This window comes from Harmonia axyridis, chromosome 1 (assembly GCF_914767665.1).
Source record: "Harmonia axyridis chromosome 1, icHarAxyr1.1, whole genome shotgun sequence".
Taxonomy (NCBI): domain Eukaryota; kingdom Metazoa; phylum Arthropoda; class Insecta; order Coleoptera; family Coccinellidae; genus Harmonia; species Harmonia axyridis.
In genome coordinates this window covers 39,202,847-39,230,305 of record NC_059501.1, presented here as the reverse complement: position 1 = coordinate 39,230,305, position 27,459 = coordinate 39,202,847, and the positions used below count along the sequence as shown (strand labels likewise).

At 35.5% G+C, this 27,459-nt stretch overlaps 1 protein-coding gene and 5 non-coding genes across 8 annotated transcripts in view; all 6 read right to left on the bottom strand.

The window, feature by feature from the left end:
- The window catches only part of LOC123671355 (nephrin), a 494,576-nt gene that overhangs the window by 131,276 nt on the left and 335,841 nt on the right, over nucleotides 1-27,459 (bottom strand). The gene's annotated exons all lie outside the window — the stretch shown is intronic.
- Nucleotides 237-310, bottom strand: Trnai-aau. The gene has a single exon. It is a non-coding gene; the product is annotated as a tRNA-Ile (tRNA).
- On the bottom strand, nucleotides 558-631 carry Trnai-aau. Its single transcript has one exon. It is a non-coding gene; the product is annotated as a tRNA-Ile (tRNA).
- Trnai-aau lies at nucleotides 5,087-5,160 on the bottom strand. Its single transcript has one exon. It is a non-coding gene; the product is annotated as a tRNA-Ile (tRNA).
- Nucleotides 5,408-5,481, bottom strand: Trnai-aau. Its single transcript has one exon. It is a non-coding gene; the product is annotated as a tRNA-Ile (tRNA).
- Trnai-aau lies at nucleotides 11,924-11,997 on the bottom strand. Its single transcript has one exon. It is a non-coding gene; the product is annotated as a tRNA-Ile (tRNA).

Genomic DNA, 27,459 nt, shown 5'->3' with positions numbered 1-27,459 from the left:
AGAGAATTTTGGTCTTACAGGGATAGCTATTTTGAAGCAAAAACCCAGTATCAATCATTCTGTTCCCTACTTGCTTTTTCGTCTGACTTGATTTTAACAAAAAAAATTCGTGGCCCAATATCCCCAATATTGTGAAACCCATTTCATAATTCAATTTTAGAAATATTTACTCAGTTTCAATTATTCTGATCATAACTTTTTTCTACGTCTGACTTAATTTTGAGAAAAAAATTTCGTGGCCCATGAGGGGATCGAACCCGCGACCTTCGCGTTATTAGCACGACGCTCTAACCAACTGAGCTAATGGGCCAGTTAGAGAATTTTGGTCTTACAGGGATAGCTATTTTGAATTTTGAAGCAAAAACCCAGTTTCAATCATTCTGTTCCCTACTTGCTTTCACGTCTGACTTGATTTTAACAAAAAAAATTCGTGGTCCAATATCCCCAATATCGTGAAACCCATTTTATAATTCAATTTTAGAAATATTTACTCAGTTTCAATTATTCTGATCATAACTTTTTTCTACGTCTGACTTAATTTTGAGAAAAAAATTTCGTGGCCCATGAGGGGATCGAACCCGCGACCTTCGCGTTATTAGCACGACGCTCTAACCAACTGAGCTAATGGGCCAGTTAGAGAATTTTGGTCTTACAGGGATAGCTATTTTGAATTCTGAAGCAAAAACCCAGTTTCAATCATTCTGTTCTCTACTTGCTTTTTCGTCTGACTTGATTTTAACAAAAAAATTTCGTGGCCCAATATCCCCAATATCGTGAAACCCATTTTATAATTCAATTTTAGAAATATTTACTCAGTTTCAATTATTCTGATCTTAACTTTTTTCTACGTCTGACTGAATTTTGAGAAAAAAATTTCGTGGCCCATGGGGGGATCGAACCCGCGACCTTCGCTTATTTTTTTTTTTTGCTTTTTATATAGTCTTTATTATATTTTAATATGTACATGTTATAATGGTTTACATCATTTGTTGTTTGATATTTTAGTAGCTCCTATCTATACATGAAAAACTCAAAGCTGAATAACTCTGTGATTGGATACCGTGCAGTAGATGACAGAATAATACATGTTAAGATACAAACCACCACAACAATAGCGCATTTTGTACAAATCTATGCACCAACATCGACATCCTCGGAGGTGGAGATAGAGGCGTTCTACGGTCGTCTTGAGGAGGTTCTTACCGATATTCCAAACCGCGACCTATTGTTCATCTTAGGCGATTTCAATGCCAAGGTCGGAAAATCTTCAGAAGTCGAGCGCGCTGTGGGTAAGTTTGGACTGGGCCAGAGAAATGAGAGAGGAGATCGCCTCTTGGAGTTTTGCATACAACAGAACCTTGCAATTACTAACACTCTCTTTGAACACCACCCTCGAAGACAATTCACGTGGCGGAGCCCAGATGGTCGAACCAAAAACCAGATTGACTACATTCTGATCAAACAACGATGGAGATCGTCGGCCACAAACTGCAGAGCCTACCCTGGAGCGGACTGCGGGACAGATCACCAACTTTTAGTTCTCGATTTCAGGCTTCGTTTTAAAATAGTGTCTCGGAAACTAATAAGAAAGACCATGATACCGCAACCATCAAAAGTCCAGGATTTTAGGCTGGACATAGAAAGTAAACTCTGCCTAGATCAGGTAGAGAGCGATCCTGAAAAAGGTTGGGAATACTTGAAGAGCATAATGGTTGAGACAGCAAAAAAACATACACCACCAAACAACACAAAGCGCAAACCATGGATTACTGATCACTCATGGGATTTAATTCAACGCAGGAAAGATGTGAAGCGCAAGGCTGATGCAGACCATGCCTATAGGAAGCTGTCGAGGGAAGTCCAAAGACAATGTCGCAAGGACAAAGAGGAGTACATAGCTGGTATATGTGAGGAAATAGAGAGGCATGGGATTAGAAATGAGCCTAGGGAATTATTCAACAAAATAAAACTGCTGACAAGAGAATTCAGACCGCAGAACTGGTCCATTCTGGATGCTGGGGGAAATCTGAAGACTGATATGGATGAAATATTGGAAACATGGAGGATTTACTGTGCAGATCTGTACAAGAGCAGGCAGGACCCACCAGAAATTTCATGGCCATGTAGCTATCCCAGAGAGCCAGCGATACTACTATCTGAAGTACAAGAAGCCATTCGATCATTGAAGAAGAATAAATCCCCAGGAATCGATACCGTACCAGGCGAACTCTTTCAAATGTTGGGCGAAAAGGGTGTACGAATATTCCACTCAATCTGTACGGCTATATGGAGCACGGGAAAATGGCCAACCGACTGGTGTACGTCAATATACGTTCCATTACACAAAAAAGGATCAACTACAAAGTGCGAGAACTACCGAACACTGTCACTTGTATCTCACGCCAGCAAAGTCCTTTTGAAAATCTTGAAAACAAGACTGAAAGCATATTTGGACTGCCAAATACCCCAAGAGCAGGCAGGTTTTGTAAAAGGAAAAGGTACTAGGGAACAAATACTGAATATCAGACAGCTGATCGAAAAATCTAGAGAATACCAAGTACCCATGATAATATGTTTCGTCGATTATCAAAAGGCGTTCGACTGTGTGAACTGGGCCAAACTTTGGACAATCCTGGTACATATGGGAGCCCCTGTTCATCTGGTATCCCTCATTAAAAATCTCTATGAATCAAATGAGGCAACTGTTCGTTTGAGCCAGAAGTTCTCGAAACGGTTTAGAACGGAGCGGGGAGTCAGACAGGGTTGTGTTTTATCGCCAGACCTTTTCAATATATATGGTGAATTTGTGATGAGAAGGTCCTTGGATGAATGGTCTGGAGGCATAACGATTGCCGGGAAAAAAATCACCAACTTAAGATTTGCTGACGATACCACCCTCATAGCGGCGACGGAAGAAGAGATGGTGGAACTTCTCAGACGGGTGGAATGTGAGAGCAACAATGTCGGTTTGAAAATAAATAAAATAAAGACTAAAATAATGATAGTCGATAGATTCAGCACGTTACGGTTGACGGGCCTTCTGAGCCAATATGACCTGGTAGACAGTTTCAATTACTTGGGTTCTTCCATAACTAGTGATGGAAACTGCGAAGCGGAAGTACGAAGGCGCATAATCATGGCAAAGAGCGCCATGACCCGGTTAACTAAAGTATGGAGAGACCGCTCGATTTCTAAGAGTGTAAAGGTGAGACTTGTTAGAGCTCTTGTCTTCTCTGTCTTCCTGTATGGTGCTGAAACCTGGACTCTGCGGTCGTCTGAACGTCAGAAAATTGACGCGTTTGAATTGTGGTGTTGGAGGCGAATGCTGCGAATACCTTGGACAGCTCATCGCACTAACGTTTCTGTTTTAAGTGAGTTGAAGATAAGAACCAGACTATCGTCCATCTGCTTGCAGCGCGTTCTTCAGTTTTTCGGTCATATAGCCCGCCGAAATGGAGACAACCTGGAGAAACTAATTGTGTCGGGAAATGTTCCGGGTAAGAGAGCGAGAGGTAGATCACCGACTAGATGGACCGACCAAGTTCAACAAAGTACGACCCGCCCATTCTTTCAGGCTCTTCGAGATGCAGAGGATAGAGCGAGGTGGAAACAACTGACCGAGCGTATAGGAGGGAATCACGATCATCAGCAATGATGGAACGACTAGAGAGAGATCTATACATGATTTACCTACAATAATAATAATATTTTGGCTGGACGCCTTTAGATATTCAGAGGTTTTGTTTTTTTTTATGTTTCAAGTTAGCACTAAAGTTCATAGAATTCACAGGTAAATGTAGAGAAAAACCTGTTTTCATTGTTTCCCAGTATCCTGGGCTTAAGCAATATCAACAATATATAAAATGAGATATAAAAAATAACATCAACAATAACAACAACAAAAACAACAATAATTACAGTAGCAATAACAGTAGTAATTAGCTACATGTTAGCTATTTTTGTAGCTAATGTGTTTTCTATTGAATATGGGTATATGCTCGTAGGGAAGGGCATGTTTTTCATTGGCATTTTTCGAGTTCTTTCTAGTCAAAGTTATTTTGTTAACGGGATCGCTCACGTATCTCGTTTTTTCGTAAAAGTTCGCGGAAATTCTATCTATGTGATTTTTTATTGTTTCAATACCTGCTAATTCGTGCAAATCTGTGATTCTTGTGTATCTATCCTTGTTAGTGATAAGCCTCAGCATTCTGTTTTGAAAAATTTGTAACGGTCGTGTCGGCCATGATTTCAATTGACACCAGGCCGGTGCCGCATACGTTATGATTGGTCTTATTAAGGAGGTGTATATTAATTTTTTATTTTTTTGGTTCATACGGCTATTCTTGCACATTAGAGGATACAGGATTCTGATTGCCCCGTTGGCTTTTATTAAAGTTTTTTCAATGTGTTTGTGGAAATTAAGTCGGCTATCTAGTTCCATTCCCAGATATTTAACCGTGTTATTAACTGTGATTGGATGGTTGTTAAGTTTAAGAGGAATTGAGATTTTGTTGTCGTTTAGTTTTCGGCTAAACACGATCTGTTCGGTTTTTTTCTCATTTACTCTGATCTTCCAGGTTTTGTAAAATTCGGTTAGTTTATCGACATTATATTGTAGCAATCTGTTCGCTATTGCCGAATGAAAGGAGTGAGCGTATAATGCAGTGTCGTCTGCGAATAGAGCCATTTTTGTGTTTGGAAAACCTGGAAGGTCGTGTATGTAGAGGTTAAAGAGTCTGGGTCCAAGGACGCTTCCTTGAGGTACACTTGATTTAATTTTTTTGATGGATGACCTTCGCGTTATTAGCACGACGCTCTAACCAACTGAGCTAATGGGCCAGTTAGAGAATTTTGGTCTTACAGGGATAGCCATTTTGAATTTTGAAACAAAAACCCAGTTTCAATCATTCTGTTCTCTACTTGCTTTTTCGTCTGACTTGTTTTTAACAAAAAAATTTAGTGGCCCAATATCCCCAATATCGTGAAACCCATTTTTGAATTCAATTTTAGAAATATTTACTCAGTTTCAATTATTCTGATCTTAACTTTTTTCTACATCTGACTTAATTCAGAGAAAAAAATTTCGTGGCCCATGAGGGGATCGAACCCGCGACCTTCGCGTTATTAGCACGACGCTCTAACCAACTGAGCTAATGGGCCAGTTAGAGAATTTTGATCTTACAGGGATAGCCATTTTGAATTTTGAAACAAAAACCCAGTTTCAATCATTCTCTTCTCTACTTGCTTTTTCGTCTGACTTGTTTTTAACAGAAAAATTTAGTGGCCCAATATCCCCAATATCGTGAAACCCATTTTTTAATTCAATTTTAGAAATATTTACTCAGTTTCAATTATTCTGATCTTAACTTTTTTCTACGTCTGACTTAATTTAGAGAAAAAAATTTCGTGGCCCATGAGGGGATCGAACCCGCGACCTTCGCGTTATTAGCACGACGCTCTAACCAACTGAGCTAATGGGCCAGTTAGAGAAGTTTGGTCTTACAGGGATAGCCATTTTGAAATTTGAATTTTTATTTATTTATTTATTTATTACAAACGGCAGAGCCAATTTTCCAAGAAATACAGCTTTATATAATTCTTAAGATATAATACAATCAACAAAAAAAAAAAAAAATGTTTAACCCTAGAGAAAAAAAAACATCAAAGAGAAAAAAATGAAAAGAACAGTTAACAAATTCAAATAGTCTCAAAATATCTTTTGAGACTGAAAATAGATATCTGAAATGGATCAATTTCAGATGCATTTGCCCCCTTTATCGCTCTTTCAATAGGATTGTTCATGGCATAGTTAGTGGGGTTATATTCGACATAAAAGATATCTCTATATCTAAGAAATACACTTTTTGTATTCAGTTTTATCTTAGACAGTAAGTATTCACAATCAATATAATTATTAAGTAATTCATAAATAAACATAATATCAAAATTAGTTCTCCTTATATATAGTTGTTTCATTGATAGAGTCTCGAGTAAGAGGTCATAATTTATTGAGATCTTGGGAATATTCATTTTGTAAGCGACCCATCTTAAAAATTTACGTTGTACGCATTCAATATTATTTTTGTGCACTTCATAATAGGGTGACCAGACCACAGATGAGTATTCCAGTATACTTCGGACGTTTGTGTAATAAACAATTTTCATGGCAGAGATATTATTAAAATCTTTGAGTGTTCTTTTAATGAACCCTAGCATCCTCATAGCTTTCTGAGGTATAATGAAAATATGCTAGATAAAATTCAGTTTATGATCGAGGTGAATTCCTAGATCTTTAACAATTAGGCTTGAACTCAGTTTGACACTATTTAGCATATAATCATACTGGATAGGTGACTTAATTCTGTAAAATCTCATTACACTACATTTACCGATATTGAAATTCATTTCGTTGTCCGAACACCACCTTTCAACATTGTTAAGATCTTCTTGTAATGAAAGACAATCATGTATACTTCTAATGACCCTGAACAATTTGAGATCGTCGGCGAATAATAGAAATAGACTTCCTCTTATATATTTTCCTATATCATTTATGAAACAAAGGAATAGAAGCGTAGAAAGGGGTGAACCTTGACCAACCCCAGAAAGAACTTAAAACTGCTCAGAGAATACATCATCTCCAATATTAACCCTTAAGGTACCATCGCATAGACGATCAGACATCCAGTCCGAAACAAAACAACAGTTTCAATCATTCTGTTCTCTACTTGCTTTTTCGTCTGACTTGATTTTAACAAAAAAATTTAGTGGCCCAATATCCCCAATATCGTGAAACCCATTTTTGAATTCAATTTTAGAAATATTAACTCAGTTTCAATTATTCTGGTCTCCACATTTTTCTTCGTCTGGCTTCATTTTGAGAAAAAAATATCGTGGCCCATGAGGGGATCGAACCCGCGAGCTTCGCGTTATTAGTGTTGTATCTACACTTATTCCTTGAAAAACTTTGTTTAAAAATACTTCGTGACAGCTTTCCAAGAATTATTTTATTTTCAATATCGTTATAACATAACATCTCTATAGTAACAAAAACATATCATATTTTTTAAAGGTAATAATCGAAACAATAAAATCAATCCATTTCCAACATTCTCCCCCCGCAAAATTATTGATAACCATAACGATCAGGTGGTTTCACCACACGTCCTCTTCTCGTAATTTTGATTTTCTTCTCTTCCTCTCTATTCCTTCGGCTTCCCTCTAAATTTGTCACTTCATCTTCTACATTCTTCAATTTTGGTGTCGATGTTTCAGTTTCTACCTCAGGTAACTTTCCAAAGGATTCTTCTAAAAGAAGGGGCTCTATTTTAGATTCTGTGATATCTTCTGTAGAAGCTGATCCTACGGTGGTGGCTTCCTGCCTCTTGAGATTCAGTTTTGCAATATTGTCAAAGTTATTGAGTGGATTTATTTCATTATCGATCTGTTCACCAACAGAAGTCCTCTGGGATTCATTCAGTACTTTGGTGAACTCTTTCAGGGTTTCTAATTCAACATTTTCGAAATCTTTCTCAGTTGCAGAACCATTAATCGCTTTGAGTGTCTTTATCAGCTCTACTAACTTTTCCAATTGTTCCTTTTCCCTCTCCACTATTTTTTGGTCAGTTGGGTTGAAAACGACGCTGGTCGATGTTCCTTTTGTGGTGGTCTCAATGTTTGTAATGTTTATCGTCACATCATTTCTTTGAGATTCATTATCAATTAATAATTCATTTGTGTCATTGTCATCGACCAAGTTGTTTGTTGCGTTGATGATTTCATCCAATCCCAATAATTCAGGATTGCTCACGAGAGTATGGTTTGTTTTCGGAATTTCTTCCAAGTGAGCAGATAGCGTCAAATTTTCTTCGGAAGGTAATTCTACCAATATACCATTTTCATTATTCAGGACATCTTTTTCTTTTATATCTACAGGTGTTACATTTCCATTTTCGTAAATATCATCCATCCTTTCATTATTCGAAGTCACAACAGTAGTATTCAAAGAGTCAGTTTTTTCTCTAGATGGATCTTCGATGATCTCAGTGCTCAGTCCTAAATTTGAAACGACGCCCTTCATACTCTCTGGAATCATTGAAAGATCTAAACCAGGATTTACGTCTATCCTCTTTTTGATCTTTTTACTTTTTCTGGCACTCCGACCTAATCCAAAGGATGCCAATAAATCATCTAAGTCCTTGTTTGGAGCTCCGTCCTCTGGTAAAGGTTTGAACCCAAGGTAGGATTCAGGGTGTTCCTCGATTTGCTCAGATCTGAATGGTAGTTCTTCTTGTCGCGTATCTTTCTTATACATAACTTCATATTTGGATCTTTGTCTTATGAGCTCTTCTCGGTAGAATTCTACCTTGTCAAACTCCTCTTCTAAATCTTCATCTTTTGCTCCATCAGTAAGTATAATACCTCTGATGTTTTTATCTGCGGCGAATAATCTGTCACCCTTGTCTTCTAATTGTCTTAAAAGGGATAACACGTCGTCTTTGTTCCGTTCCTTGTCGTTTATTTTTAGGTCAATCTCTGCACACGTTTTCATGAAGTGTTTTCTAATTATTTCCCGTTCTTTCTTAAAACTCTCCATTTTCACGGTCGCCAAATGTTGTATATACACTTATTCCTTGAAAAACTTCGTTTAAAAATACTTCGTGACAGCTTTCCAAGAATTATTTTATTTTCAATATCGTTATAACATAACATCTCTATAGTAACAAAAACATATCATATTTTTTAAAGGTAATAATCGAAACAATAAAATCAATCCATTTCCAACAATTAGCACGACGCTTGCTTGCTTTTGCTTTTATAGTCTTTATTATATTTTAATATGTACATGTTATAATGGTTTACATCATTTGTTGTTTGATATTTTAGTAGTTCCTATCTATACATGATTTACCTACAATAATAATAATATTTTGGCTGGACGCCTTTAGATATTCAGAGGTTTTGTTTTTTTTTATGTGTTAAGTTAGCACTAAAGTTCATAGTATTCACAGGAAAATGTAGAGAAAAACCTGTTTTCATTGTTTCCCAGTATCCTGGGCTTAAGCAGTATCAACAATATATAAAATGAGATATAAAAAATAACATCAACAATAACAACAACAAAAACAACAATAATTACAGTAGCAATAACAGTAGTAATTAGCTACATGTTAGCTATTTTTGTAGCTAATGTGTTTTCTATTGAATATGGGTAAATGCTCGTAGGGAAGGGCATGTTTTTCATTGGCGTTTTTCGAGTTCTTTCTAGTCAAAGTTATTTTGTTAACGGGATCGCTCACGTATCTCGTTTTTTCGTAAAAGTTCGCGGAAATTCTATCTATGTGATTTTTTATTGTTTCAATACCTGCTAATTCGTGCAAATCTGTGATTCTTGTGTATCTATCCTTGTTAGTGATAAGCCTCAGCATTCTGTTTTGAAAAATTTGTAACGGTCGTGTCGGCCATGATTTCAAGTGACACCAGGCCGGTGCCGCATACGTTATTATTGGTCTTATTAAGGAGGTGTATATTAATTTTTTATTTTTTTGATTCATACGGCTATTCTTGCACATTAGAGGATACAGGATTCTGATTGCCCCGTTGGCTTTTATTAAAGTTTTTTCAATGTGTTTGTGAAAATTAAGTCGTCTATCTAGTTCCATGCCCAGATATTTAACCGTATTCTTAACTGTGATTGGATGGTTGTTAAGTTTAAGAGGAATTGAGATTTTGTTGTCGTTTAGTTTTCGGCTAAACACGATCTGTTCGGTTTTTTTCTCATTTACTCTGATCTTCCAGGTTTTGTAAAATTCGGTTAGTTTGTCGATATTATATTGTAGCAATCTGTTCGCTATTGCCGAATGAAAGGAGTGAGCGTATAATGCAGTGTCGTCTGCGAATAGCGCCATTTTTGTGTTTGGAAAACCTGGAAGGTCGTGTATGTAGAGGTTAAAGAGTCTGGGTCCAAGGACGCTTCCTTGAGGTACACCTGATTTAATTTTTTTGATGGACGATAGTTTATTGCCGATTTTTACTACGTATTTTCTGTTCGAAAGGTATGAGTTTATTAGTTTGATGATAAAGTATGGAAGTCCGAGTTTTATCATTTTGTAAGTAAGACCTTGGATCCAGACCCTGTCGAATGCTTTTTCTATGTCTAGAAAAAGCATGGCTGTGTTCTTTTTTTTGTTGAATTCGTTGATAATGTCTATTACTATTCTACAGATTTGGTGTGTGGAACTATGTTTTTCTTTGAACCCAAATTGATACGGATCATGCAATTCCGTGTGTTTGAGTGTTTTTGTTAGTATTTTGAGAATGATTTTTTCGGAGATTTTACTGAGCGTTGATAACAGACTGATCGGTCTGTAATTAAGTGGTGATTTTTTGTCGCTACTACTTTTATGTATAGGAACAACTAGTCCAATTTTCCATGTATTCGGCCAGTGTTGCAAGTCGATTATGGCGTTGATTATATAATTGAGTTGCACGATTGCCTTTTTAGTGAGGTTTTTGATCAGTTTGTTATCAATTTCGTCTATTCCTGGGGATTTGTTATTTGCTAAGTTGTTAATAATGTTTTTCATTTCTAGTGGGTTGGTATGAAACTTTTTCAATTCATTATTAGTACTGGTATGGCTACTTAAGTAATTTTCTACAATTTCTATGATTTTTTTATCTTCGGAGCTGTTTGTCGGACCTATGTCATGTATCTTCTCATAGGTTTCTGCCAAAAGTTCCGTTTTTTGTTCGTCTGTTATGTAATCGATAGAGTCACTTGAGAGAGTTGGTATTTCTTGTGGTTTCTTTTTCAAGAATTTCGTGAATTTCCACAAGGAACCATTTGATGGATTTAATTTGGATAGTTTCTTTCCCATTGTTTCATTTTTATATTCGCTAATTTTGATTCTTATTCGCGATGTTAAAAGTTTGCTTAGGTCGTTATCATGAGGGTTCTGATATCGCTGCCAGCGTTTACGTGTTCGATTTCTTAATTGAATTAGGTTCTTTATTTCTGGTGAGAGGTCGTCTTTGTATGGATAAATGATCTTCAATTTAGTGGTTCGGTTCCTGGTGTGAATTAAATTTTCCGTGAATTTTGTTACCTCCTCCTCAAGTTTCTCTATCGAGTCAATATTGTTGTTTATGACGATTTTATTGTTAAGAATTCTTCGATATTCATTCCAATCTGTGGTCGAATAATCAAAGATTTTCTTGGAAATATCAACTCTACAGGTACTAGTTAAAGTGAAAGTTACTACGTTATGATCTGAGGGAAGGTCAGGTAATGATTCAGGGGTACTTATGTTGGGTACCATTCGGGCTACTATGAGGTCAATTATTGAAGGGGTATTATTGTTAGGCGGATAATGCGTAGGTTCGGAAGGATGATGGATGATGCAGTTTTGTTTATTTTCTAAGTATTCGAAAAGAGTGAGTCCGTTGGTATTGTTTGAAACACAGCCCCAGAGTCCGTGTCTAGCGTTGAAATCTCCTACAACAATGGTTTTATTAGTTTTTAATAGTTCTTCGAGATCGCTTTCACCGAAGTTATTGGTTGGTCTGTTGTAGATGGAGATAAGTTTAAGACCGTTGGCTAATTGTATACCGGCATTCTCTAATGTGCAAGTAATTTCCGGGAGTTAGCACGACGCTCTAACCAACTGAGCTAATGGGCCAGTTAGAGAATTTGGTCTTACAGGGATGGCTATTTTGAATTTTGAAGCAAAAACCCAGTTTCAATCATTCTGTTCTCTACTTGCTTTTTCGTCTGACTTGATGTTAACAAAAAAATTTCGTGGCCCAATATCCCCAATATCGTGAAACCCATTTTTGAATTCAATTTTAGAAATATTTACTCAGTTTCAATTATTCTGATCTTAACTTTTCTCTACGTCTGACTTCATTTTGAGAAAAAATAACGTGGCCCATGAGGGGATCGAACCCGCGACCTTCGCGTTATTAGCACGACGCTCTAACCAACTGAGCTAATGGGCCAGTTAGAAAATTATAGTCTTACAAGGATAGCCATTTTGAAATTTGAATTTTGAATCAAAAACTCAGTTTCAATCATTCTGTTATCTACTTGCTTTTTCGTCTGACTTGATTTAAAAAAAAAAAAATCGTGGCCCAATATTCCCAATATCGTGAAATCCATTTTATAATTCAATTGTAGAAATATTAACTCAGTTTCAATTATTCTGGTCTTAACTTTTTTCTTCTTCTGGCTTCATTTTGAAAAAAAAAGATTAGTTCAGTAATTAGTTAAGGTATTTTTTCGAAAAAGTAAAAAATTGACTTCTCCTAGGGTTGACAGTCCACAGTTGACAATCGCCAGAAAATTTTAATTCACTAAACTTCCAAATACAAGATGACAACTACTTTCAACTGGGAAAAAATACCTCAAAATAATTCGATAGACGACTTCTTTCGAACTTCGTCATGATAGAGATATTTAAGGGCCATGTATTTTTTTGTTGAATAATTGTTTTGTGGGATACCCTGTATATCAGAGAATGATTTCCTGAAGAAATGAAAGTATGTACGAAAAGCCTGCTTTCCAATGAAATTTCTGAGATGTCTTGTTCGGCAGCTTTGGAAGCGCAACACACTGATGCAGAATCCTGTATACAGTGTTTACTTTCGGAATACAATACATATATGATATATGTTAAATTTTCTGAGCATCAATTCAATATGAGATTCATCAACGAGATACCAGTTAATTTAATTGCAATAACAAATTTTATGACGATGAATATTTTGAACTCAGCACTGACTGAAAAATGCATTATCAGAAAAGCTCATATGTTGCTCAACACTTTCTACATGTATTAGGGAAGATTCGAGCCAACTTGATATGTACAGGGTGGGCAAATAAGCGAGGTAAGCGGCTATATCTCAGGATCCACTCATCGTAGAGACTCGCGGTAAAAAATTTTACGACTAAAGTAAACAAAAGAAAACACTGGAAATTGTTTTGAACTTCATACCTCCACCGCTAGGGGGCCTAATAGCTATCGTCGAGTAGAAAATGCATTTTACTCGAAAAATTTGTATATTAAGTTGGAAAAATAATATCATCACTGTAAACCTTGGAAAATTCTCTATCTGTTTGAATTGTCACTTTCGATTTTGCGACATCAAATAAGGGTGGGGGAAAGATAGAAATCTGACTGATTGAAATGTCTGTAACTTCAGTTTGGCTCAACATTTTTGAGCAAATTAGATCTTATTTGAGAGACAACATCTTGTTGATTAAGGAAAAATATACTCATGATGAATTTGATTCAGCTGCTTTCGATAGGGAGCGCTAAGTCAGAAGTTCATTGTTTTGGTCATTTTTCTCTGAAATTTCAAATGTAATGATAGAATTTTCTTAACAGAAACAAAAATTTCATTGAATTTGCATGAAAAAACCTCAAGGTCGCAAAGCGATAATTTCAGGCGTTCTGAAGTTATGGCCGAAAGAAGACACAATTTAGTTTTTCAGTGCATCAGTTGAAGAATATCTTCTTTCGGCCATAACTTCAGAACGCATGAAATTATCGCTTTGCGACCTTCAGGTTTTTTCATGCAAATTTGATGGAATTTCTGTTTCTGTTAAGGAAATCCTATCATTACATTTGAAATTTCAGAAAAAAATGAACAAAACAATGAACTTCTGACTTAGCGCTCCCTATCGGAAACAGCTGAATCAAATTCATCATGAGTATATTTTTTCCTTAATCAACAAGATGTTGTCTCTCAAATAAGATCCAATTTGCTCAAAAATGTTGAGCCAAACTGAAGTTACAGACATTTCAATCAGTCAGATTTCTATCTTTCCCCTGATGTCGCAAAATCGAAAGTGACAATTCAAACAGATAGAGAATTTTCTAAGGTTTTCAGTGATGATATTTTTTTTCCAACTTAATATGAAAATTTTTCGAGTAAAATGCATTTTTCTACTCGACGATAGCTATTAGGCCCCCTAGCGGTGGAGGTATGAAGTTCAAAACAATTTCCAGTGTTTTTTTTTGTTTACTTTAATCGTAAAATTTTTTACCGCAAGTCTCTACGATGAGTGGATCCTGAGATATAGCCGCTTACCTCGCTTATTTGCCCACCCTGTACAAAATAAATTGTATGTGAAATAGAAGTTTGATGAGCATTTTACCGCCAGTTCATGACATATTATATTCCTCGAGAAGCACTTTACTTCGATTCAATATGTAATATATTATCTCAGTTATAGCTATAATAAATTCATACTATAATAGATTAGAGGAGGTTCGAAATCCTTTGCCAACTAACTTCTATAAAATGGACCTTCTTTCTCTTCTTTACAACACTGAACTATTGAGCAAGAAGAAATTCGAAATTATCCGTGCTATGAATATTGCCTATAGATTTACCTACGATCGATACACTGGGTGGTTCACATAAAACAGTGTAGATGAATATTTCCATAATCACGAGTTTTTCCGGAGAACGCCTAGATAGGTCAATTTTTCTTCAGAGATGGATACGTATTGGTTTTCTGAACTTGGTCAAATCGTATATTTTTTATGAAATGTTCCATCTACAAGTGCAATAGATATCTGCAGAAGAATTACTTGGTTTCCTGTTTCATTGTGTATTTTAGAACTTCGTGTTTTTCTCTGCTATCTACGATTTTGATATTCCAGGGCGATTTTTATTTTTTGCAGAATTTGCGAAAACGTTGCTTGCTTATATTGCTTTTATAGCACGGTTTTCAGTCGTTTTATTGTTCTGCATTTTTTGTCAAGCCTTTGTTTTCATGTGATTTGCCTTTGACGAATGCTTTTTTCCCAATGTTTTAATACGATCCTTTATTTGTGGGGTTTCTGATTTTATTCTGACTTTCTGCGTTTCGTATGTACCAGTCTACATTAAGTGCTTCTCTCTGGATTTTGTTTTGTTTCTTTTCACCCCGGTTGTGGTCTAAAAGTGAAAAAGTGCTGTGATATCGAATTATCAAATCAAATTTCAGGTGATAAAATGAGTGGCAACTCATCACCTATATGTGAAATAACACCTAGAGGCATAAATATGGAATCTACTCATCACGATCTTCTACTCAGAATTATCTATGAGCTGGAATCTAAAAACAATCTTTTGATGGATAAAAATTCCCTGCTTACCTACAAAGTCGAATCTCTTGAAATTCAGATTAAAAACAAGCAGCATGAAATCGACGAACTCAACAAAAAATTTGTCAACATCAGGCCTGATAAGAAACATATTTCGGGTGTTGTGAGTAAGGGGAATTCCGGAGATTCCCATTCACCTGTAACATCCATATCAGCTGCAACAGATGCTCTTCAGCCACATTCTACGAAAGAAGAAAAATGCGTTGCGGAATATTCAACTGCCGCTCCTTTAAGGGTAAAATCTAAGCCCCTGAAGAAATTCACTCTCACTGAAGTTGGTCAGGCTATTGAAAAAGTACAGATATCAAATAATAGTATAAAGGAAATAAGTAAATCTGCTCCCCGTGATGACCAAAATTCAAGTTCGGAATGGAAAGTGGTGAGAAATAAGAGCCGCAAACCAAGGAAAACACTAGTTGTAGGAACCGGTTCTAGTGATGGGGGCGTGGAGGGCCTAGAAAAGTTCAAAGCGCTTCATGTCTCAAATCTGAAACCGGACACAACCATAGAAGAATTACAGAATTTTCTAAAAAACAAGTTCTCCAATGTCAAATGTGAAAAATTGGCTTCCCGATACCCTGATTCGTATTCTTCTTTCAAAGTGCTCATTCCCAGTACTGAATATGACAAAGCTCTCAATGGTTCCAATTGGCCAAATAAAGTCACAGTACATCATTTTTTCCTCCGAAGAGGGATGAATCGGGATCGAGAGGATTGATTTCTGGTGTTAGTAATGAATCTTTAAGAATAATGCAGCTGAATACCCAGTGTATTACTAACAAACTGGATGAATTAGAGTTATTATTAGTAGAAACAAATACTGATGTATTAAGTATAGCCGAGCATTGGTGTTGTGAGGATGGTATTGTTTCCATGGTTATTGAGGGCTATGATCGAGCAGATTGCTTTTGTCGCACCTCCAGGGAACATGGTGGATGTGTTTTATATATTAAAGAAAATTTAAAATTCAATAAATTGAAAGTTTCAAGGTTCTCCGTGGAAATGCACGTCGAGATTTGTGGTGTTGTGATTTCGGATCGAGGCATTCGTCTAGGTATCATTAGTGTTTATCGACCGTGTAATGGTAACTTGGAACTGTTTCTTGATAGACTATTTTCTGCACTACAGTCATGTTTTGTAAACGTTGATCATATTTTTCTATGTGGAGATTTGAACATAGATTATTTAAAAGGTAATTGTAAAAATTTTAAATTATTGAAAGATGTACTAGATTGTTTCGGTTTGAAGGTGACGTCTCAGCATGCTACTAGAGAGTTCACTAACATAAATGGTCATACTAGTATTTCAAAAGTGGATTACATATTTACTGATGTCTATTCAAATAACTATAGAGTTGAGGTATTCGAACCCCATCTTAGTGATCATAAAGCAATATTACTTGAGGTAGATTTCAAACCGGAAAACAAAAAAAAGTTAGAAACGTACTCATTCAGAAATGTTAGTCAGGATAATTTAGATAAATTTGAGGCCTCTCTGTCTAAATGCAATTTTGCTGATCTTTATTATTATAGTGATATTGATAGGTGCTTTGAAGCATTTGTAGATAATATTCAATACTATTTTGAACAATCCTGTCCTATATGTAAACTATCGTCGGCCAGTCCAGTGAAAAGATGGATATCACCTGAGATAGTTCAAAGTAAATGCAACTTGTCAAATCTTCATTGGCTGCATAGGCATATTGGTTCCTCTCTGACATATAATAATTACAAAAAGGCCAAACATCAACATAAGGCACTAATAAAGACCTCGAAATATAAGTTATACAGTTCAACTATTGATTCTTCCCTAAATAAAAATAAGACGGTTTGGAATATTGTAAATAATCTTACTGGGAGATCAAGTGGTGGCCAAAATGATGTCACCTTACATCTAAATGGGATTATGTGTAGCGATTCAAGTCAGTTAGCTAGTATTTTTGCTAAACATTTTTCCACAATTGCTGCTTCGAAATTGATGGTTCGTTATGGAGATCAGTTATCACAATTTTGCACATTGACTCCTTTGGTGAACAGTAGTTTTTTTTTCAATCCTGTTTCTAAAATTGAAGTTGAGGATGCCATTAAAGTTTTAAAAAATAAAAAAAGCGTCGGTATCGATTTCATATCTGCTAAAGTTTTGAAGGTCGCAAGCCAAATTATTAGTGAATACTTCGCATATCTCATCAATGCTTCAATCACAACGGGAAGGTTCCCAAATGTTCTTAAGAAATCCATAGTGATCCCAGTATTAAAAAAGAGCAATCTGAATGACATAATGAATTATAGACCAATATCCATTTTGAGCGTGTTTTCCAAAGTATTCGAAAAAATAGTTTTCACCAGGATGATGTGTTTTCTGAATAGATTTCACATAATCCATCCTGCTCAGCACGGTTTCAGGAGCGGTCATTCAACCCAATCAGCTGCTGTAAATTTTTTCGAATCCGTTTACGAGTGTTTGGATAGGAACCTGTCCGTGGCAGGTCTATTTTTTGACTTATCTTCGGCTTTTGATACACTTTCTTTCGAGTTCATACTCGAAAAGTGCTATAATTTGGGCTTTAGGGGCGTATTCCTGGACTGGTTGCATAGTTACCTAAATGAAAGAACTATGACTGTTAAAGTAGGATCTACTCATTCTGAAAGTCACGATATTGGTCTTGGAGTTCCTCAGGGATCCGTGCTAGGACCCCTTTTATTTATATTATTTATAAATGATTTGCCTATAAAATTAGCTTCTTTCTTAATAACGCTATTTGCTGATGATGCGTCTGTAGTGGTTTCTGGCGGGAATCCTGAGGAACTTCGGAGTACCTGTGAATGTATTATGTGGAAATTTGTAAACTGGTGCCGCTCAAACAATTTGATGGTGAACGTTGATAAAACTGTATGCGTTTACTTCTCTATAAAAAATAATGAAGTTAGTACCTTTAGTTTGAAATGTGGGGATAACACTATCACAACATCAGAAACAACTAAATTTCTTGGAATCCATGTGGACAGAAATTTAAGATGGACTACTCATATTGACGTGTTATGTAAAAAATTAAACAGTTCAGTGTTTGCAATCGCTAGAATTAGGAATGTTTTACCTAGGTCCTCTGTAATGAGTGTATACTACAGCCTGGTATATAGCCATCTGTCTTATAACATTTTGCTCTGGGGAAGTAGCCCCGACTTCTCCAGAGTTTTTGTAGCTCAGAAACGAGTATTACGTACAATATTCAACCTCAATATGTTAGCGTCTTGTAAGCCAGTCTTTATTGGGAATGGAATCTTAACCCTACCCTCGATATACATTTTCAAATGCTTACTATACGCAAAGGAAAATGAAGACAAATGGATGAAATTATCAAGTCATCATAATTATGTAACTAGAAATACGCAAATTTTTCTATTACCTAAACATAGGACTCATAAATTTGAATGCTCTCCATTGTACCGAAGTATAAAATTTATTAACATTTTAAAAAAATATATAGAAGACAACACCAAGACAATTCAATTCAATAACAAGAAGGTCGGACGGAAGAAATGGATGACACCTGCTTTGCTCAAGTTGATAAATAAGAAAAATTCACTGTACATGAGGCTGAGAAGAACACCACTCGATGAATCTCTTCAGCGGGAATATGTATCGGTCAGAAACAGATTGAAGTATGAAATAATTGGAGCAAAGAAAAAATACTTGCAAGAATATATACATAATGAACAGTCTGACTCGAAGGCACTTTGGGCCCAAGTGAAAGATTTATGTAATGACAGGAAACCCGAACCAGATGTTCAGTTTGCTGAGCTTCTTGATGATGAAATCTCTGATAGTACTGATGTTGCTGAGAAATTCAATAATTACTACACTTCATTGGGCAGGTCTTACGCTGAGAAAATTCAATCGCCAAAAAAAATCCCTCCTGAAATACCATTTTTGTCGCATTCGTTCTTCATTTCCCCGACTGATCCTACTGAGGTGGAAAAAATAATTGCTGAGTTGAAATCGAAAAAGGCAGTGGGATTTGATGGATTGCGAGCAGAAACCTTAAAACGGATAAGAAGAGAAATTGCACAACCTCTGTCACATCTGGTGAATCTTTATATATCTGAGGGAATCTTTCCGGACATACTTAAAATCGGCATTATAAGACCGATTTATAAAAATGGAGATAAATCCAGAATGAACAACTACAGACCCATAACACTGCTGAGCACCTTAGCTAAGGTAGTTGAAAGAATATTGAAGGTAAGAATGGTGAAATTTCTGGGGAAATATGAGATTCTTTCAAAAAATCAATTTGGGTTTAGGGAAGGTAAATCTACAGAGGATGCGCTGAAGGCTCTGATAGGAAAGATCTATAATTGTATGGATGAACAACAACCTTGCTTGGGAATTTTTATAGATCTTTCGAAAGCATTTGATACGGTATCTCATGATAAACTTTTAGATAAACTCTATGCATATGGTTTTCGTGGTGTCGCATATAATTTGATGAAGAGTTACCTGTCTAACCGAAAACAAATAGTGGAAATTAACGGACATAGAAGTGGAGAGCGTGTGGTTACTTATGGAGTTCCTCAAGGAACTGTTCTTGGACCACTATTATTTTTGATATATGTGAATAGCCTATTCGAGCTACGGACTAGAGGGGAAATGGTTGGGTTTGCTGACGATGTTGCCGTATTCCATCAAGGTGAAACTTGGGAAAATCTCAAACACATAAGCGAGGTAGACTTTTCGGAAATTATGCAATGGCTTCAATATAATTTGCTCACTTTAAATGTAGAAAAGACCAGATACCTGCCGTTCACGTCATACACCCCAGGATTACCAAATTTCAAAGAACTGAATATTTCATCTACAGTATCTATTCCAGAAACAGCCTCTATAAAATATCTCGGCATTGTTATAGACCGACATTTGAAGTGGGATGAGCACGTGAAATATATAAACAGAAAACTGAGAGGATTGCTGTATAGATTTAAATATGTTACAAGATATGTGGAGGACAGAAAAAACTTGCATATATTATACGATGGTTTGGTGAGCTCGCAAATATCATATGGAATTTTGGGATGGGGTGGGCTCTATGATAATCAACTGAAAAAAGTCAACATATTGCAGAAACGCATTTTGAAAATAATGTATCAAGAAGAAATTACTTACCCCAGCCACCTGATATATGAATTGTCAAAAGTTTTGGACGCCCGGCAAATATACACTCTCAAAATTGTATGCGATATATACAAGAAAAAACTTCCCATGGATACATTACAGCATCACTACAACACAAGAGGAGAAAATAGATATGGCAGGCCTAGGAGCAAAAAAAAAATTGGGCAGCGGTACTACGCACATATTGCCCCAAGATTGATGGATCTCATTCCGGGAGAACTCATGTTAATTAAGAACTATGTGAAATTCAAAAAAAGTGCTAAACAATGGATATTGAATACAGATAAAAAAACTATTCACGGAATCATTAACCTGAGCAGTATGTAATTTTTTCAATGTTTTGTTCCGATTGTGACCTTATGTACTGATTGTGACTTTTTATTACACCAATTGCGACTTGTTGAACCGATTATGACTTTTTATACCGATTGTGACTTTCTAAACCGATTACGACTTAAATAGAAAATCTTGTTTTTTTTTTTTTACACAAAGTGATGTTTTGTCAGAATAGATCATTTAGTTTTAAGTTTGCAACCTGTAAACGAATTCCTACCACGTACAGTCGAAATGACTCTGTGGATGTATGTAGTTTATGGTAAATAAACTTATTATTATTATTATTAAGTTATACAATCATTTGCCACCATCTGTGAAGTCTTTGAATTTAAAATTGTTCAAAAAAGAAATCAAGAACCTCCTCTTAAAAAAAGGTTTCTATTCTGTAAATGAGTATTTATGTGACTTCTTAGTTGTTTAGTTTTCTTATTGTGACCTGTCCTATACACCATGTAGTGTCTTAAAGGATTAAATAAAATATTATTATTATTATTATTATTGTTTCTAGTAATTTCAATTTCTTCTTCTAAAGATGAGCCACTCTCATCAATATGTCATAGTAGGTCTACTGATTGATTTATGTATTCTATAATAACTTTCAGTGATTTATCAAGTGTGCTTTTTCATTTAAATAACAGATATAAATGATTTTTTATTCTCTTTGCCTTTCTTCCTTCTTTTTCATGTGATTGTTAAAAGTCAAGTCTTCATCCATTATTATCCCAAGATACTTGAAGCTGGTTTGCCATTTTATTTCTTGGTTTTTGATCCTAATTTTTGTTTCGGGTTTAGTTATCTTTCTTTTATATGTGAACATGATTGCCTGGCCCTCGGCATCATTGATATTAGTTCGCCATTTGTGGTACCATTTCACGAGATTGTCCACTTGTTTTTGGAGTCTTCTTGTCGCTCTATCTTCCGTTTTGCCCGACACTAAAGCTGCATCGTCATCTGCGTAAAGGCGGCCACTCACGATGCGCCCAGGTTCGAGCGTTTCGATAATTTTACAGTCGGGCAGCTCGGGACACGACCCCACGACTGTAAATCAGAGAATAAACTTGACTGCCCGACTGGAATCTCTTGAACGCCTGCTACCAAACGCTCGAAAAAACGCTTCGTGAGTGGCAGGCATGAGTCCTACCGTTTGTCCAAGTTTATTGATACCTAGCATTAAAAAAATGTGACTGCCATCTCTTAGATTTTTGATTCGATATATAGAAAATTTGATAATCTTACCGAATTTACAAATGGATTTGTGTACAGGGTGGGCAAATAAGCGAGGTAAGTGGCTATATCTCAGGATCCACTTATCGTAGAGACTAAACCACTAAAGTATACAAGATAACACACTGGAAATTATTTTGAAGTTCCTACCTCTATCGCTAGAGGGCTTAATACCTATCGTCGAGTAGAAAAATGAATTTCACTCAAAAATGTTCTATATGAAGTTGAAGAAAAAATATCATCACTGTAATCCTTGAAAAATTTTCTATCTTTTTGAATTGTCATTTTCCATTTTACGACATCAAATAAGGGTAGGTGAAAGGGAGAAATCTGACTGATTGAAATGCCTGTAACTTTGGCTAAGTTTGGCTCAACATTTTTGAGCGAATTAGATCTCGTCTGAGAGATAATATCTTTAAGTTCTGACAGAAACAGATATCTCATCAAATTTGTATTAAAAAACCAATAGGTCGAAAAGCGATAGCTTCAGGCGTTCTGGAGTTATGGCCGAAAAAAGATATTCTTCAACTGATGCACTGAAAAACTAAATTGTGTCTTCTTTCGACCATAACTCCAGAACGCCTGAAGCTATCGCTTTGCGACCTTCTGGTTTTTTCATAAAAATTTGATGGGATTTCTGTTTTTGTCAGAACCTAAAGACACAATTTGGGTTTTCAGTGCATCAGTTGAAGAATATCTTCTTTCGGCCATAACTTCAGAACGCCTGAAATTATCGCTTTGCGACCTTCAGGTTTTTTTTATGCAAATTTGATGGAACTTTTGTTTCGGTTGAGAAAATCCTATCATTACATTTGAAATTTCGGAGTTAATGAACAAAACAATGAACTTCTAACTTAGCGCCACCTATCGAAAACAATCAAAACAAATTTATCATGAGTATATTTGGTCCTCAATGAACAAAATATTATCTCTCAGACGAGATCTAATTTGCTCAAAAATATTCAGCCAAACTGAAGTTACAGGCATTTCAATCAGTCAGATTTCTCACTTTCGCCTATCCTTATTCGATGTCGTAAAATCGAGAGTGACAATTCAAAAAGATAGAGAATTTTTCAAGAATTACAATGATGATATTTTTTCTTCAATTTTCTTAACGAAAAACTCCATGAGTGTGTCTGGTGATGAATTAGGAAAGAAAATGGAAGACACACTTATTTATATAATTGTATTCTAAGACAATCGATTTCGGCACTAGGCCATCATCAGGTCAACTGAAAATAAGATGTAAAAATAAAATCACAACATGATAACTTGACACACAATTTTTACAAATTTCTTACATTGATAATGTCTGATATAAATAAAAGGATTTATTATAAACTCACCGTCAAAGAAATAAGTACTTTTCATAAAAGTGTTTCCAAGTATAAACATATATCTAGGTGTCAAAAGATAAATATTAAATTGTACTTCTTTCTATGAAAACCAATATTGACAGTTTTAGATTGGAATATGTTTTATGTTTTCATGATTCCGTGTATTAGGTGACCTTCAGATTCATGAAAGCGAATACAGAGGCAGGCGGAAAAGTCTATATTGTTAGAGGTTGGATCATCTTAAATAAATTAACAGTGGGAAAATCTTTAATATCGTTGAGGAGGTGTTCGTCATTCTTGTTTTTTAAATTCTCTAGTTGTTCTAAGAGTGTTAATTTATAAAAATTATATTAATTATTATTATAATTATTATAAAAATTTTTCTTCAACTTTATATAGAACATTTTCGAGTGAAATTCATTTTTCTACTCGACGATAGCTATTTAGCCACCTAGCGGCAGAAGAAGGAACTTCAAAACAATTTCCAGTTTGTTTTCTTGTACAGTTTAGTCGTAAAAATTTTGATCGCAAGTCTCTACGATGAGTGGATCCTGAGATAGAGCCACTTACCTCGCTTATCTGCCCATCCTGTACATACAATGCAAGAGAACTTTTTTTTGGAATGAATCGTTATTCTCAATTGAAAAATTTCACACAATAATCATCACCGAAAACTTGGAAAAGTTAAACGTAGAATTTTCATTAGTGAAACATGCTCTGAAAACTGCATTGCACCAACTCTTTATTTTTGAAGCGTGCAACTTTTCAAGGAAACGTCTGAGAGTTTTTTTTTACATGAAAGAATGTATGTAGTATGGTTTCATCGGCGGGCGGAACGTGATATTAAAATTATTTTCAATATAAAATCCATGAAAAACCGCATTTCTAATCTGTTCTGCGTAATCGCCAATTTAGTTCTTATACAGAAACAATTTCCGTATAGGACCCCTCTCATAATTAATTGGCGTACTTATAGTCGGTAGCCCCAAACCCTCCACAACGCCTTCGGCTTCCGCGGTCAAGGTAAAAAAAGACCGGCAACCCTCCCCGACCATGATAAGGGAGACGAGGGGGAGTTTGCAATTGTAATTTTGGGACTATCGTTAATCTTTGGATTAACTCAGGCTCGTCAGATAAGCACTCAGTATACGATGTTGGGTCGGTGGCGGAGACCCTCACAGGGAATATTATGGACTCTCACTCAATTCTGGACTTGGATTTTGCCTTTGCGACGCTTATTTATTGCCGACGCATTAGTTGGGAGATTGCGAGGGATGGCACGAAGATGCGTGGCGCTGCCCGGAAAGCGGTTTTCGGCCACAGATGTTCTTACACGTACATTGAATATATCAGTGTACACTGTACATCGAATAGCTCCTGATGAAGAGGCAAAGTGGTTATCTGCTATTTGAAAAAAATGAGTAGACTATTGTCTATGTAAAGTAAGAAGCTTTTAAGAGCTCGTTAATTCATACGATAATTGGAGACCACTTAACTGTATCTATATGTCTATATATCTATATTGTGGTCGTCCAAGGGTAGAGTAGAGATTCACGGCTTGACTTGATATTCAAGTTACTTGAATTGGCTTGATTTCAAATCAAATCAATGTCTAGTCAAGTCAAGTATTTATTTATCAAGTACTTAAATTCTATCAAGGTACTTGATTTTAGACATTGAGTAGTGATGAAATGAGAAGGAACCTCGCAAAAAGCATTTTTATTTATTAAAATATATTCTATCAAAGAACCAAAATATCAACTATTTTAAAATGGGAACCCAAATTAAACCACTATAAATAATAACAAAATTTGAAAAAATAAAATTTCTCAATATTGAGAAACCTCCAAGCACTGTTTGATTACATGATAAGGCTTCTATAGGTTTTGCTAGCTTAACATAGAGGTGATAAAAAAAAGATTCTGTTACGTGAAATGAATATCTATAAATATGATATATTCTGCCACTTTAATTTGTTAATAAAATTCCAGCTACATTTTTCAAATAGACCAGAATATTATCGAAAAGTTTTAGTTCGGCTACTGTAATGACGGTCATATGAGAAATATCATTTTCTGGGTAAAAATGGTAAACATTGTATTTCATAAACAAATTATAACTTTTCCAGTAGGAATTCAAATTTTATGTCTTTTGACTATTTGCTTTTGAAAAATTAATTTGAAACGTCCTGTATTACCTAGTGTGCACTTTTAGGCGTCCATAAATTGGCTTATATGCTTGCACGCTTATTTTATCAATCATCTAGGAGATTAATTCGATAACCTGGCCAATTGCCATCTTCTGATTGACTTTGCTTGAGATTGTACTAATTAAACACTTTTTAATTATACAGGGTGGCCACTTTTTTAATGAGATTGTATTGGTAACTTTTAAACCATAAGAGTTAGAAGGTCGGTCGAATGGAGAAAAAGTTGCATGCATAGAAGCATTATCAAGCAGTTCAAACAAATCGTGATTATCAGGGCCGGTTATTGAGATATCATAAGAAAAGTAAATTATGTCATTTTGATTTTTCTTTTTTTCCCACTACATTTCAAATATTATCAAAAATGTTACAAGAATTTTTTATTCGACAGTAAATTATCCTCAATTTGACGTAATCAGATTTCGTATCCAACGTTTCGTACTCTCTGGGCCACCCTCAACCTCGTTTTCTTCAATACGGACCTGCAGATTTTATGACATTCTTCGGAATAACTTTTAACGATGAATTCAACGATATATCATACAATGTCATTCAAAGCTGATTTTCAGGTGATTTTGACCCTCATCCAAATTTAATGGTGTGTATGTAAGAAAAAACAAGTCTATTAACGATATCAATGTTCTGACCCAAATTCAATCGAACCCAGGAAAAAAATCGAGAACTGTGGCCAGTGAATGGAATTTTTCAAAAACTGCTGGTAATAAAATAGTCAAGAGACTCGAAAACAATGATTTTAAATTTGAATACCAAGCCTTGCAAAAATTATATCGTAATGATCTCAAAATAAAGTTCGATTCTGTAATTTGTTTCAACGATTCAAATGACAAATACAACAATAGTGATACCTCGCGAGAAAATTGAGAATGTTTTGGAAGGTATTCAAGGAGACCAAACAAGCAAATGTATAAGAAGTATGGGTTCCAGAACCGTAAAGTGCATTTTACAAAATGTTGGACATTTCGAACACTTACTTCATTAATTTACATTTACTTTCGAATAATCATTTGATTTTTCTTTCATTTAATGATACTTTCGTTTAATTATTATGAATTGAAATATTTAAATGATTTTTATAAAAGAAGAACCAAGAAACCAGTATACTGGTTTCTTGCTTTGATTCTAATATGTTCCATTTAGTTCAAGATGGGTAAGTTGATTTTCTTATCGAAATTTATTACATATTGCATGTTGTTAATTAAACTAAATGAAGGTAATACAGATCCGACCCAAAGAAAATTGGATGCGGGTCAAAATCACCTGAAAATCTACTTTGAATGACATTATATGGTATATCGTTGAAAGTTATTTCGAAAAATGTCATAAAATATGCAGGCCTGTATTGTAAAAAATGAGGTTGAGGGTGGCCCAGAGAGTACGAAACGTTGGATACGAAATCTGATCACGTCAAATTGAGGATAATTTACTGTCGAATAAAAAATTCTTGTAACATTTTTTGATAACATTTGAAATGTAGTGGGAAAAAAAGAAGAATCTAACTCTTATGGTTTAAAAGTAACCAATACAATCCCATTGAAAAAGTGGCCACCCTGTAGACACATCTATTTACAAAGTCAAACAATATCGCAGTACACAGTATCGAAAATATATTCCCGTCTTAAATATAATATCTTAATATGGTTCTCAATGTCGTCTACACTCTTTGGTGGTTAATAAAACAAAATCGTCGTCGAATATCACGTCTACAGAGTACCATCGTCTACGTCCTACTTTTAATTCGGTAGTCTCGTCTTTTACTCAATTCGTTACTCATCTATTTTTAATTTTCGACCCGTCTTCACCGACTGTTGACTGACTCTTGGCTGTTGACCGACGGATAACTTGCCTTTAATCTCATTATACCATATTTATCCCCCTCAGTCTGGGCCACACTCTTAGCATCTCCTCAGTACCGGGTGAAGTACTAAGTACCATCCCATGTCCAAAAAAATTTTTTATACGTACCACCCACAATATATATATTAGTTGCCAGAAATTTAGGTGGTTTCTAACA